Genomic DNA, 12,518 nt, shown 5'->3' with positions numbered 1-12,518 from the left:
CTGGCCTTGAACTCACAGAGATCTGCCTGCCTCTGACTCCCAAGTGCTGGGAATAAAGGCGTGTGCCACCACGCCCGGCCCAGAACCATATTTTTAAAATCTGCTATACAAGAAAAAAGATAAACAATGAATGAACTGGGCATATCAGGACTATATAGTATGACAAACCTAGTAGTCTGCTCAACACATCCAGCCTTAGAAGCTTGAATGCTTATGACATAATACTCCAAATCACTGCAATTAAGCTAGGTGGTAAAGGCTAACACTACTTCACATGGATAAAGCAAAACTCAAATAAATGTATATAACCCTCATTATATCCTCAGTTACCCAGAAGGCACCCAGTAGGAGGAAAGAGAAAATACTTTCCTATTTTCAGTAACTCCCAGGCACAGGTTGCAAATCCAATAAAAGGTCACCGATGTTCTAAATAAAAATGAAACAATTTACTTAATTGCTTAAAGTAAACTTAAGTTCCTTGCTTAAAGAAACAACCTTGAAATCTGATTTGACTAGTGTACATTAGCATTCATAATGATCATGCATGCCAAAAAATGTATTAAGTACAACCTAAGGTTTTGTGGAGGTCGCTGTAAACAAAGAATTTGAAGTAATTATAAAATCCAAAAATTTAAATACCAGGGTATTTTTTTCTCCAAAATCAATCCTGGCTGAATAAGGACTTGTTTATTTTGAGAAAAAAGTCCCCAAACATCAGACTGTTCACAAAAATAATCCACAGTGTCAACTTTATAAAACAAATATTAAGACTATTACACTATTTTCCTAGAAGATGCGTTTGACATGCCAACTCTCATTCACAAAAAAGCATGGTTACATTTGTGTTTGAATAGCCCCACTCATGTCAGTGAAAACACACCTAACTCAAAGCTGCTGGTCTCAGGTTACAATTAAATGAGACTGCATTTGTAGTTAGGGAAGCAGCTAACTGAAATCATATGAATAGAAAGAACTGTGCTTCCACTGTAACAAGAGATTATTTTGGAGACAGTTGATAAAAACCATACAATTTTTTATTAAGTCATAAAGAGGTTTCAAAATCAAAAGCAAAAATTACAGGGTAAGACTCAACAAAACTATTCAAGCATCAAAGGAGGTGAACATGGAAATGGAACTAGGCACAGGGTGATTATGAATTAATGAACACAGGACAAGAGGCAGAGCAGTGAGAATGTGTTGAAGGTACTAGGGAAGAGGACCTGGTGTATTTTTTATTTCTGATGCTTCTTCTAAGTATGTGGTTAATAAATAAATAATTTAAAGAAAAAGAAATAATGGGATAATATTTCTAAACCCCACTATGTGCTTAAGAGGCATCCTCTCCATTGGCGCTGCCTCCCTCAACCTCTCCTTCCTCAGCTCCTTTTTTCATCATCCTTGATCAACTCCAGTTGGTCTCCTAGATCTTCATTATCATTATCATCCAGAAGGTCCCCTCCCTCAGCAGTCATCTGCACCTGCCTCAGACTCCATCTTCACATTAATCTCGTCTTTTTTCACAGAGGTCCTGCTCTGCCCTTCTTCTGATTTCTCATTCTTTACCTGTTCTGGGGATGAGAAGGACACATCTGCTTGTTTGCTTTGTTCTTTTTCAGTTTTTTCCAGGCTTTCCAGTAGGGAATCCACTTTTCGTTTTATGCGAGTCAAGTCCTTCTTAATGGCCTGAAGGTCATCGCCTTTCAACTTTCCAGACTTGGAAGAAGATACCCGTTGTCCACTCTTAGAATTGAAGCCACTTTTGCCCCTCTGTGAGGTGTTTCCTGATACACGCTGGCATTTGGACAGCACCACAGTATGAGCAATAGGAGGAGGAGGAGGAACACGTGCTGGGTAACTGTACATCCTGTCATATAATAATCTCGTTGAAAATCATAGTCCAAGTCAAATGAGGAGCCATACATCTCTGCTGCAGATCTTTTCACACCTGCTTTTCCTAAATTCACTTTTGGAACTGCAGCCAGATTATATCTAAAGCCTGGCCAGCAATCATTCTGCCGTCCTCTCCTGCTACTGCAGCCCTGGCGTTTCTCTTGTCAACATACTGCACAAAGGCAAAGCCTTTATGCACAGAGCAACCAACAATTCTGCCATACTTTGAGAAGATTGCCTCCAGATCAGACTTCTTGAGCACAAGAATGTTGAGATTCCCAATGAATACTCGGGAATTCATGGAGTGAGGATCTGTTTTGTTAGTAACATTGCTGGCCATTTTCTTTGTTGACAAAGCTTCTTACAAAGCTGAAAAATGTAGCTGAAGATCAAAACAGTCTCACAAGAGAGGAGACAATAGGGACAGCTCCTTCTCCCAGGTTCTACACAGAGATGCGGAAGCCGCAGGAGGCAGAGCACACTAAGGTTCCGGCTCCTTGTCATCACAAAATGCGAGAGGCAGGTTTATACTTATTTCACATTATCAAATATCTTTGACTATATAAATTTCTCTAGTCAAGCAAAATATTATTAGCCCTAAGAGAGGTTACTAAATCAATTGAAATGTCATCTCAATAAAGAAGCAATGTTTGGGGACAATTTTAAAGCTACTCTTTGGATTTATTCAACCGGGTCTTCAAACTAAACCAGTTGGAATTTTGTTAAGGAGCATCAGCGGGAGTTGATTGTTCTTGACTTATTACTGGCATGTTGAGTACAGGTGCCCAAAATCTTGTAAATGCAGTAAGAAGAAAATTAATTTGTAGCTTCTCTTATTTTGACACTCATGAAATTTTAACGTCTACATTTTTCTTTGCCATTAGAATTGTCTTTCATTTAATGAATATTACTGAAAATTATTTTTTTCAATACTGCACTTGGATTATGTTAAATGATCAAATACTCTTAACTACATTATTATTTTACACATATAATGATGAATGTATAATCTGAATAGTGTTTAATCACCTTAGAAATTACACTGCACACTGGTCTATTCCTCATGGTTACATATTTCACCATATTTTGCCTAAGTACCTTGGAAGATTACCAAGGAATTCCTTGGCTGGCTATTTGATGGCTCTGAGTTAAACTCTAAGCCGCAAATGCAGTGAGTAGTAAACTGAGTTGGTATCACCATATGAGGTTTTGCATTTGAGGTTGTTTAAGTCCCATCTTCTCTATGAAATTGTGTAATTGAATTGATTCTTACTGAGCTTATCTGGAGAGAAGCAAGAGTCTTACCTTCTACTGGGAGGTTGAAATATGTAACTTATGGGCAATCTGTCTCTTAGGGCAATTCTTAATGAATTAATGGTCTTATTCATTGTTTATTTATGATACAAATCTTTCCATTGTATTCTGGTTATTCTTTCCTATACTTCATCCCCAGATAGCTTTTGTAATTAGCAATTTTCATGTAAGTTTTAGCACACAATGAATGATTCCCTTAAATTACATGATACTTACTAAAATTTTATAAAATTTCGCTACTAAAGTGGAAGCACCGACTTGGATTATGTTTAGACTTACTAAAACTCCACTGAAGTACATTGAAATAAGTTTAGCATTGAGTATATCCAGTCTCAAGAGTGATCGAAATCCAGACTTCCATTGAGAAGCAATGCTCTCCTTCTACTCAGACATTACCTCTTTGCCAAGCCAAAGTGGACTTAATGAAGAGCAGATCTCAGGAGGTTTTCTCTTAACTAGTGGACAGACCTGACACAATCATGGAGTAAAACTAAACAAATGAGGGGTATAGCTCCCCATGTATTTGTTGTTTGCTAAGATTTACTACATCTTTATTTTTTTTAAATTAAACAAATATAATATATATTTTATTCATGTTACCTCTCCCCACTTTTCATAGTTATTTTAGAAATACTTTTTCTAGTGTGAAGTTCAAAAAGTGTAGTTCTTAAAGCCCCATTGATGAAGGGAATTTGTACAAATGCCAATGCAGATACAAAAGGGAGCATTTCATTTATATGAAAAGAATATGGCACACACATATACATATGTTAATTGTGTGTCTATTGTTATATGTAAGGTGCTTACTATGGCTTGCAATCATGTTATATGTATATCATCATCATTTCGATACCTAGAGAACACCAGGCACTTAATATATAGGTAGGAAATGTTTTTTAGAAAGACAAGCTGAATGAAATACATACATATTTACATACATATAAACTGTTTTGAATTATTAAATATTTCTTTAATTATAAACCAAAAGAAATATTATAGTTTAAGAGAGAGGAAAAAAGAGAGAGATTTAGTTCAGCAGTTACTGATGCGCCTTATGGAAACTTACTCCCTGCCACGCACACAGCCCAATGTATTTCACATCTTCCCTTTTCCTTATCCCATGCATTTCATCATGCTTCCTGATGAACTTCAGCTCATTTCCAAGCACATTTTACAAACTCTGCAGCTGCTTTACAAATCTATGGAAAGTGATGAGGACAGAGCAGAGTGTGGTAGCTTCGGCGTGCTTTCAATTTACGATTCCCTTTGTGCAACCATCGTAGATTAGTAATGGAGTAATTACTTGGCATGAAAATGTAAAGGTTTTGATTCTTGTTTGATTCTTATGACACTGAGTTCTATAAGTTAAACACTGAGTGGTCTGTTTCATCCATTAAAATCAGTGACATAAGAAAAGCACAAATTCTCACTGTTGTATTTCTCATGGCACCTAAGTTGAGACTGTACTGTACTTTTGAGAAATCCAAAGCATAATGACATTTTTTTTAGTTTAACAAGCAAATAACAAAATTTCAATTCAAATCATAAAAAATACTGAATCTTCTTTGAAAGGCTTATTGTTGTTTCCTCTGTGTCATGTGTGTAATTAGGTATAATTTCATTTCCAACAGCATCTCTTTCATACTTACACAAATGTCTTAATAGAAAACGTCTATGACAATGGAGCTTGTCAAGTCATTTTTTAAAAGAAATTGTGTATATGTGTGTATCTACACATGACTATGCTCAGGTGCATTCAGGTGCCCGTGGAGGGTGAAAGAGGGCATTGTTTTCTCTAGAGTTGGAGTTTCAGGCATCTGTGAGCCTCCTGACCTAAGTGCTAGGAACTCTGGTCTCTGGAAGAGCAGCAAATGCTTTTAACCATTAAGTCATCTCTCCAACTACTGTCCCAAATTTTAAAGACCAAACTCTTGCCTTTAGCATTTTTAAACTTTTTCTCCAATAACGTTAGTAATAGTAAGATTCATTTCTAGGACAATAAAAACTATAAATCAAATTTTAATTTAATTTAAGATTTGATCTATCCATTAAGTTCTTAAAAGTTGATAACACAGTGGAAAAATGATAAAGCAATAATTCATACTTTCTATCATGTTCAATTATATGTGGAAAAGTCATGTGGTTGAATAGGTTAACTTCCAAAAAGGCCCAGTATTCTCATCTAAGCTATAAACATAACCCATAACTGAAAATAATTTCACAAATTTATATATCATAATATTTATAACAAGAATTTATATATAACAAATTAATACTAAAGTTGAATATTTGCCTTAAACTTTGAGGACAATGTACTTTTTGGAAAATCAGGGGAGATTGTGTCAGGAAAAAGATTTAACAACATGCTTATTAGGTTATCATTAACTGGGTATTTAGCAATGGATATTGTGAGCATCAACATCTCTATCTTTAAACAGGGGTAGAAAAGAATACAAACTAGAGGAGTATAATTAGGTTCAAATGAGATAATTAGCTGGACCCTGTGGTGCATAACTATAGAGCCATCTACTACAAAGACTGAAGCAGGAGAATAGTCTAACCCCATTAGTTACAATCTAGCTGTCCGAACAGAGAGGAGAGAGAGATAAAGAGAAAGAGAGAAGAGAAGGAGGAGGGAGATGAGGAGAAGGAGGAGGAGAAGGAGGGAGGGAGGGAGGGAGAAAATGAGAGGGAGAGAAGATTATAAAACATCAGAAGGATTAGAACATTCAAATTCTTATATATATTAAAGTTATGGTTATTTAGAGATGGAAGCAATACTAAAAATCAAGAAGGCTATTGGTGCTGACTATAAAAGGAATCATTACTGCATTTATAAATGCTTCAACACATCTTGAAGCTTAATTTTCAAGTCTATAAGAAAGACAGAATATGGAAGAGCTGGAAAAGCATGATACACTCAGTAACTGAATAGTATTAGAAAACATATATAAATTTTATACACCTGTAATAATTGCTTCTTAATGATAAAAATAATCTATACTGTCATCATTTTGAAAAGTTTGTTCATTTTATTAACAGTTATATTCCAAGGTATTTACTAGCTTAACAGCAATGCCCAATAGCCCATTAAAATGCTTATGATTTTTAAGAACTTGGTGCTTACTCAATGAAAGAACACCTAAGTGTATTTTCAATTGGCACATAAATCTTGCTACTTGCCAAGTGCTTTTAGACAATTGTCAATATAAATATTTGTGATGGCTAATCTTGAGTGTCAACTTGACAGGATCTGGGATTAAATGAAATGAGAGAGATCTTCTTAATTGGATCATCTGAAGTTGGAAGACACGTCCTAAATATGGGTGCTACCTTCTGATGGCAGCCCATATAAAAGGCCATGGCAGAGGAGAACACCTGGCTTCTTGCTGCTTGCCTTCTCTCTCGCTGGTGAGTCTGTCTTGCTGCTGTAGACTGAAGACTAGCTGGTCTTTTGGAATTCATCAGACCTTCAGCACCAGATTGGGACTACTGAGACATCCAGTCTCGTGGACTGAGTGACTACAGATTCTCAGCCTCTCCAGTGTGGTGCAGCCATTGCTGGACTACTCGGACTCTATCCTGTGAGCTAAGCTGATAAATCTCTACACATATATATTTATTCTACTGGTTCTGTTTCTTTGGAGAACTCTGACTAATACAATATTCTCTAAGCAATATGTCATGCACTTGATTTGAAGAAAATACTTGACATTGAAGGAGGAATAGAAATATGTTCCTTGACCAATGCCCACTATACATTGGTAATGTAATTAAAATTACCGAAATGCCTTGCTTAAAGACAATAAAGAATTCAGTTTCTTTTTCAAATGGTATTCTCCCAGAAGTGTCTGAAATACTCCATATTGTAAAGTAATCATAAAAATGGTTATTATTACAATTTTAGATTTATTGAAAATATTGTTCTCCTGAATATAGAGTTGGGTATTTGGAGAATTAAGATATGCTTGGTTTTGGTTGATTGCATTTAAAGGTCATAAATTGCTATTGTGGAAGTTGTTTATTCCTTTAAAACAGCACACACACACATGCACACACACTCACGTAGTAAGGCGACTCAATTTTAAAATGATATTCTCAGTGTTGAGGAGGGGCAAATTATCACATAGCTTAATTATTGTGGCAGTAAGTTCAATGTGTTTTCATTCTTCTGCTGTGTATATTAAAGGTTCATTAAGGCACCTTTTAAAGCATTGCATCTGAGATTTTAAATCAAATTTAAAATAGAACATTGAGGCATTTTCAAAATTAATTTCCACCTTTTATATATAATTTTTAATCCATGTGAAACTGTGCGATGATCTTATCTAACTACTTAATATTTTTGGACTACAGTATTTTTATGGGAATTTAGAGCATTCCCACCATGCCAGTCAAGTTTGCATACACAGCCATTAACTCAGAAATGCTCTCTATTCATTTCAGCTTACAGATGTAAGCCGGTGTAGGTGTTTTTGCCAATGAAAATAATAAAGTTTTATTCTAAATATAATACTATCATCTCAAAAGTAATATTTTCAATTCCACAAGGTAGCGTTTGTCATTGTTTGACCATATTTCCTGAGATACTCGAGTCCTATTCAGAAGTGAGAGGGAATGGATTAAGAGAGGGTAATAGTGGAGGGGGTGAAAATTTCTAAATTCATTATTAAATGTATATAATGGTCAGAGAATAAAGAAAAAAATGTAATATTTTTGTCCTGACTTCATTGTCACATGTCTTATGAGATCAGATCAAGAAAGTCATAGGAATATACTAGATCTAAGGTAAATGAGCATAAATCAAACACCCTCAGGAGATGTTCATTGTACAGCCTGGAACTCACCTCTAAACTTTAGTTGCTGGGAAGGACTTGACCATAACATGAGGCTTGTGGTCAGTCCAGAGGGGCTTTATGGACTAGAGAATATGGAAGAAAAATCTTGGTGTCTCATGTAGTACTGTAGCGATGAGTCCTATGTCCCTCTGCACTGCGTAATATACAAATTTTTCTTTACTGTTTCTTAGGTCAAACTAGAACTCTGTGGCTGGACTTCTTTCATCTTCTGCTCTCGCCACTCCAATTGCTGTCTTTTAAGTTCTCATTTGACCTTCAAAATTGGAGCTGACATTCCCAAGAAGCACCCTTTGCAATATAACTCCCTCCCTTAGGAATAAGTAGAAGCCTTATTCATGGGATAACTTTGATTGATTGATTGATTGATTGATTGATTGACTGATTTTTTACATGTATGAGTGTTATGCCTGCGTGGATGTAAGTGCACTTATGTCATGCAAGTCCTGCAGAGGACAGGTGAGGGCGACAGATACCTGGAACTGGAGATAAAGATGGTTGTTAGCCACCCTGTGGATGCGAAGATTTGACCCTGGGTATTCTGTAAGAACAGCCAGTGCTTTTACCTGTTGAGCCATCTCTCCAGGCCCCATGTATGCAGGGTTACTTTGGAGTGAAACACAATTACAATGTTCTTGTGTCTTTTCAGTTATTATTTCATTCCATGCATTTGTTTAATTCTGGCAAACAAAATTTAGCAAAATTTCCTCTCTGCTGAAGGCTTTATCCTTAGGATAAACTGGCATAGAAACTATGTGAGAAAATAAACCAGGGTGAAATTTTGCCATTGGGCCAATCCATTTCCTTATGAACTGAAAACTCCTTTAGAGACAAAACCATCTCATAGTTAAGATAAAGACTAAATGCTAAATTCAAAGAGAAACATGGACACAACTTCCACATTTAAGGAGAAGGTGGGAATCATTTGATAATTATTGCATTATTTCTAATTGTTTTATTGGGCATAAAGAATGGAGAGCAAGTATATAACTTGCTATTATTCTTTAATGGTATCAAGTCTTAAAAGTTTTAATACAAAGAAAAGGATATAAAATGGCCATTACCATGCTAAGCAATCTGCTGAACTTCTGACATGTATCTAGACCCAGACAATGTTTTGGAATACTTCCAATGTTTCAATTTCTTTGGCGTTTAGCTATTGTTAAGGATAATGATAGCAAACTTGGTGTCTACGACCTTCCCAGTGCTGTGCTGAATCATAAATCAGTGGATAAGGAGGGACCGTCCTTCAAGTCCACAAATCTGGGAGGGTGTAAAGCCAAATTCTCTCCTGGGAGGCCCACACTGCAGCTCCTGGCTCCCTGGCCCTCTGTGAGACACACTACGACTGTCTCTCCCCACACTGTCTTTATGACCTGACCAACATTTGACACAACATGTCTCTAAGCTACAGTTTAGAGAAGAAAGATATTCATTTGGGCTTGCCAATAAAGCTTATGATATCCTGGAGGGGGTCACTTACAAAGCAGTAGATGCCATGGGGTTTTTTCCTTACATCTCAGCTGAGCAGATCTGCACAGGCCTGCCAGCCCCATGATTGTGAAACTCCTGCAGCCTTCCTGGCTCCTTCATGTCTCTGCTTAGACCCTCCCATCATGCAATTGAAGCTGACAGGTTGGATGGAAGGGGTGACTGTCTCTCCCTCAGTCTACAGAGTCTCTTAGGTTCAGACATTTAGTTGTTGCTGGTTTTTCTGAGGACAGCCCGTACAATAAAGGGGATGAAAGAGTATGGTCAGAAATTTTCCTAATCATACCCATAGAAACTCAAATAGTTAAATAGGAACTAAAAAGGTTCACTTAGGTATGCCAACTGTCAACAATAAGTTGTCCAAGGTAAGACCACTTAAAACACGGCATGCTTTACTTTATAAATTAATCAGACTTTTAGACGTTATTTCTACGTTCACCCTCAAAGGCAATTTTACACATAGATCAATTTGTGGATGCAGAATAATCTATTAATTTCTCGAAAAGGAAAGCATCAGTAACTGTGATCTTATTTTAGAAAATATATCATGACTGTAGTTAGATCATTTTGTATTGAAAAAGTCTAATTCCCATAATCTTACAAAACAATTTGCAATATAAATATATGGGAGATAGTCTATCAGTCATGGGCCCACTTCAGAATCAGAATATCAGGATATGCATATAGTAGTCTTCATTATTTATGGACTCCATATCTATACATTTTTCCTGTACATTAAAATGATCTGTAACCAAAGTCAGTAGCTGTCATATTTTCCCAGTTATTTTGCAACATGTGCATGAAGAGAATGGGAAAATATATCCTAGCACACCTGTGTGAGCGTTCAAACTGTGGTGGAGCGAAATGGCACACTGTTTTCATGTCCTTGTCCTATAACTAAAAGAGAACATTTAAATGATTGTATTTAGCACCCTGTTTTCTTCACCCTTGTACTTTTTGTTGCTGTTCCCTGTGTCTGTCTTATGGCTCCCATGTGTACTGCCAAAGAGTTTTTGTGACATTAACATAGAAAATTGTGGAGCAGATGGTGGATAAATTTCACCCCATATGTGGGCTATCACGCTACTAAGTCTTGAGTTCAATGTTAGGGAATTAACAACAATGTATATGGTAGAAGGTACATTCCAAAGAAGCATCCATAGACTAAAGGCTGCATAATGATTCTGTGATGAAATGTGACTGTTTTTGGAAGAACTTAGCCCTGTATTTTCCTTAAGGGAAATAATTCAAAAATTAGCAATTGCTAATTTTGTTTTCACAGAAACTTTATAGAGCATAAATACCAAGAATAACAAGAAGTTTTATTGAATAAATTTATTTCAAAATTATATGAAATTATGCATTTCACATTAACTACTAGGCATAATAATTTATCACTTCAAATGATTAGATATAAAGTATCAGCAAGGAAAGAAGTAAGCTATCCACAAATTTTAGTCAAATAAATTTAGATAACTATGATAAAGTTTAATAAATTCCATGCAATTTATTGTGATATGATGTATGATGAAGTTTAAGCCTCTAATTTTGTTTGACTGGTTTCAGAAATTAATTTTCTATTTTTATTTCTTAAAATTAGGTTAATGTATACTTGACATTCATTAAGAAAGCAAATAGTAGATCTTTTTAAGGAAATATGAATTAAAGAAATGCTAAAATAATAATAAGGACATGACTTCAATTTAACTTAAATTGAAGAATTAAAATTTTAAAATCAAATTAAAGAACTAAAATTGAAAAGAATTTTTAAAATCATTATCAAATAATTAAAATGGAAAATTTTATAGTTTAGAACACATATAAAATGTAAAAAGAAATATACCAATAAATTCAATATCATATAGATAGTTGAGAAATATTAGTCTTTTAGTATTACTCTCAAAAATATCCAAGGCTGCATAACGTATAAAGAAAAATAAATGTAATGCGTTTTGGTGGCTAAAAGTGAGATTAGGTGTATTCCTTGCTTTTTGGCCTTTAGCAAGGGTTAATGAGGGATGGCATCATGGCCAGGGCACATGTCAGAAAGATAGAACACATGATCAGGCAGGAGCTAGAGAATAAGAGGAGCGAATTGTGCTGTGTCATAGTAGCTCCCTCTTGCTGGAGCTGAGACCCTGCATAACTACTTGATCACTTACAAGGTCAGTGCTCCATGTACCTACTCACTACCCACCAGATTCCACCCTGTAATGGCTCTTTCAACTCTCAACAATGCCACACTAGCAACCAAGCTTCTAACATATGAGTGCTGCAAGACACACTAACCATATCTCAGAAACAAGATAAGGAAATTAAAGCTCAGTGTTGTGCACAGTGCCTCACACATGCAACTCCAGCCCTGGGGAGGTTGAGGCAAGAGGATTATGTCAAGTTCCAGGCCAAATGTGGTTAAAAAGTGAGACTCTGTCTTAAATAAAAAGAAGAGAAACTAAAAATAACAAGAAAGGCAGTCATACAGCCTATGAATTTAAAATGTATAATTTTAGTATAAAATATATAAGGAATAATCTAAAGATTGAGTTAAATGAAGCTGAAGACAGGATGGTGAATAATAAGACAGGTGTGGGTTAAATACAGATAATAAATATGAGATATTTTACAGGGAAACACTGAGAAAATAAAAGGCTACTTGTGCTTAACAAGAGCCCTAACAGTATGGTACTGTCATATGGTTCTAGTATGGATTCCAAGGAGTAACAGCTGGAAATTCTATTTGATTTGCAAAGACCTCATAATGAAAGGAAAATAGAACTCTTACTCAAGATGATAAAGATGGGGTGGTTTGTATAAGGTCACTCACTAGCTGCTTTTGCATAGGACTCAGGTTTGATTCCTAGCACCTATATGGTAGCTAATAATTGTTCATAACACCAGTTCCTGAAGATCTACTGTCCTCTTCCAGCCTTTAGGAGATTTGTACTACGTGGACACATCATATACATG

General features: G+C 35.8%; 1 pseudogene; it reads right to left on the bottom strand.

Moving 5' to 3' along the window:
- Positions 1-1,327: 1,327 nt before the first annotated feature.
- LOC103727157 lies at positions 1,328-2,309 on the bottom strand (annotated as a pseudogene).
- Positions 2,310-12,518: the final 10,209 nt, after the last annotated feature.

This window comes from Nannospalax galili, unplaced genomic scaffold (genome assembly GCF_000622305.1).
Source record: "Nannospalax galili isolate Female #2095 unplaced genomic scaffold, S.galili_v1.0 scaffold109, whole genome shotgun sequence".
In the NCBI taxonomy this organism is placed as follows: Eukaryota; Metazoa; Chordata; class Mammalia; order Rodentia; family Spalacidae; genus Nannospalax; species Nannospalax galili.
The sequence above is the reverse complement of the archived record's forward strand: the minus strand, read 5'-3'. Positions and strand labels throughout refer to the sequence as shown.